This window comes from Cynocephalus volans, chromosome X, assembly GCF_027409185.1.
Source record: "Cynocephalus volans isolate mCynVol1 chromosome X, mCynVol1.pri, whole genome shotgun sequence".
In the NCBI taxonomy this organism is placed as follows: Eukaryota; Metazoa; Chordata; class Mammalia; order Dermoptera; family Cynocephalidae; genus Cynocephalus; species Cynocephalus volans.
In genome coordinates this window covers 115,579,582-115,583,101 of record NC_084478.1, presented here as the reverse complement: position 1 = coordinate 115,583,101, position 3,520 = coordinate 115,579,582, and positions in this window count along the sequence as shown.

Sequence of the window (3,520 nt, the reverse complement as noted above, 5' to 3'; positions counted from 1 at the left end):
AAACACACACAAACACACATGTGTATGTGTGTATATGTGTGCATATATATATATATATGTATGTATGTGTGTGTGTGTATATCTCCTATTGTTCTATCTCTCTGGAGAACCCTAATACAATGACTTAATGTACACTTAATAACATATATTATCTCATTTAATCCTCACCAAAACCCTAACAAAAAATATGACTAGTCCCACATTTGGATGAGGACACTGAAGCTCACAGAAATTAAATTGTGCTACTCAAAATTTCCATGTCATACTGCACATGGAAAATGATAAACTGCATTGCTTCATTGAGATAAAATGACAAGGCTTCTAGCAAACCAAAGTAGCTGGCCATCCCAGGCCTTACTAGCCACCCCAAGGGCTGAGGGTATTGGCACCCATGTAGCCTGCCTCTGGCACATCAGTTGGGAAATTCAGGGTTAAATTACTTAATGAAGACCACATATTTGTTAGAGAAGCAGAAAAGAAAAAATGTTAATAATTAGACATACCTTTGTTTGAATTCAAAATCTGCCATTGACTTGGCTATATGACTTTAGACAATTAAGATAATCTCTCTGTGCCTCAGTCTCCACATCTGTAAAATGGGAAGTATAATAGTGCCTTTCTCACAGGTCATTAGAGACTGAACTGTAAATTATATAAATCATGCAACATAGATCTCGGTGCCTAGTAAACACTGTATAAATACTAATACTTCTACTAATAAAAATAACAATAATAAAGTGGCAAAACAGGTTATCTCTGACTCCAAATTCCATGTCCTTTCCCTGCCTCTCCTGAAGACACACTCCCCAGCTTTAAACTTTTGGGATAAAGCTGCTCTACTTCCATTAAGAGAAAGGTTATATTGAGGTGTGTGTATGTGTGGAAGGGGTTGGGTGGGGGTGGTGCCATGCTCTTTCAGCTCTGAAGCCCTTCCAAAACTGTTTTCACAGAATTGGTGTTTGTTTGTTTGTTTTCCCCATCATCTTGTGTTAAAGTGCTTGACCAGTGGACTGTCTGAATAAACCAAATTGACCAGGTGCTTTGCCATCATTAGCTACAGTGCAAGAAAGTGGTTTAGAAGCTAGAGCAATTCCATAAGAAGTGGATCTGAAGAAGAAGGAAAAATAAAACTAACTGAATAAAGGTAAAAATATTTCCTGGATATCTCATCTCCACCCATATAGTTGGCTCACAGAGTTAGAAAATTATTCCTTAGGAAGAGGCCCCTTAGGAAGGGCCAGCAAAATTGTTGGTCATAAAATGATAAACATTACCATCTCCTCATCACAAAGGGCTGGGCCAACCCTTCTCCTACCTCATTATATCTGAATATCAGAGTTCGAACTGCTATCTTACTACACTAATCAGTGATCTGGGGACTCCTTGATTGTAGGTTCAGACAAGAGGTGAGAGAAGTTGGAGCACTGAGCCCAGCTTGTCTAGTTATCTGGTTGAAGAAAGGCAATAGCAAATCCCATGGAGTAGTAATAATGGCAGAGAGAAACGGACTGCAGTAAGGTAATAATTTATAATAAGGCTTGTAACATTTGATGGCATTCTTAAAAATTGTCTTGTAGCGAGTTTGGACTAAATCTTAATTACAGAAGAGTTGCCAATCAAAAAGGCAATTCCTCCCTACTCCCCATTAAAAGCATCATCAAGAAGTCTTCCCTTGTGCAGCTGTACAGCCGCAAATCTAGGTCAGCCTGTCTCCATTTATATGAAGCAGAGATGTTCTTTTTACTATGCTGTCAGTCACCCCAATTCATGTACTTTCTGATTAATCAGGAATCTTGCAAATTCTTGAGATCATCTCTCCAAGTGTCTAGAATGATCGGGATGAAGCACAACTCGCTCCATGATTAAGAAGCCTTTTCACCTTTTTCTCTTTTTCTAGAACTTCACTTTTGAAGTCAGGGATGGTATCATTCTTTGATTATTTTCCCAAGGCTCAAAGTGATAGTGAAGGCACAAACTCCTGACATTTGAAAATAGAACCAAGCCTGCATTCTTTTCCCCAGATAGCACAGGATATACTGCATATGCAAAAAGAAAGGGCCAGCTAGAGTCATTAGTCTCTGCCTCTTTTAGGTATATGAGGCTAAACAGAGCTTGGTGGGTTGGGATGAATATGAGTCCATTTTCTGTTCCTTATAACGGAATACCTGAAACTGGGTAATTTATAAAGGAATGAAATTTATTTCTTACAGTTTTGGCATCTGGGAAGTCCACAACTCAGATGGTGCATCTGGTGAGGGCCTTCTTCTGGGTGGGAACCCAACACAGGGTTTTGTGGCTATGCAGGATATCACATGTAGAGAGAATGGCAACTCTCTTGTACTCCTTATAAAGCCATCAATCTACACCCATGAAAAGTTGTTACTCCATGAATGGGTTAATTCATTCATGAGGGCACAATCCTAACGATCCATTCATGTCCCAAAGGCCCCATTTTTCAAATATAATAATTGGATTTCCCACCCTCATAACACTGTTACAGTGGAGATCAACTTTCTAACACATGAATTTGGGGGAGGGACACATTTGACCCATAGCAGGATGTTAATTGCTTTTGGTGGGGGAGGGCATTTCAGTTCTCCATTTCTTTATTTATTCATTCACTTATTTATTTTTCAACAAGCATTTATTGAGCACCTATGTGTCAGGCAATAGAGTAGGCCCTGGGGCTACACTGCCAAAAAATGCATTGTTCTTGCTTTCAGGAAGTTTATAATCTAGTGAGATTATTAAATAAACAGTTATGGTGATGATATTAATAGGTAACATAATGGGCTTACCATATGCCAGGCACTATTCTAAGCATTTTACATGTGTTAACTCATTTAATCCTTACAATATCTCCATGAAATAGATTCTATCATTATTATTTTGCTATTTTATACCCAAGGACCCTGAGGATTAAGAACCTACCCAAAGCCTCTTTGCTAGTAAGTGTGAGGGCAAATATTCAAGTCCAAGGAGACTGCTCCTGAGGCCAGTGCTTTTAACAGTTAAGCATACTGCCTCTTCAATGTTATACCGCAGAGGAAAGCATAGGGTGTCAAGGGAGCTGTGAGCCACATCGGGAGTTCAAGAAGGGCTTTGCATAGGATGTGACACTTGAATAAAGTTTTGAAGAATGAGGAACCAAGAGGTAGATAAATATAGAGGAAAAGACAATCTAAGCAGAGGAAACCAGCCATATGAAGTCATGGAGGCCTGAAATAACTTGACGTGTTAAGGAAACTACAAGCAGTTCCACATGCCTGGAACATATATGTAAATGTTAGAAGACGACACCAGCAAGGCACATAAGAAACAGGGATAAATACCACATGTAATCACTCAAAAGTGGGAGCTAAGTGAGAAAGGAAGGAAGGAAAGAAGGACCACAGTGTGTGTTGAACTTGCAGAGGGAGAGAGGGATACAATGCAGAGTGGGTGAAATGGGGATGGGGAGGGAGGTCAGGGATAATTGATGGGGGACATGGGGTATAATCGCAATTTGTGGTAATGGGCA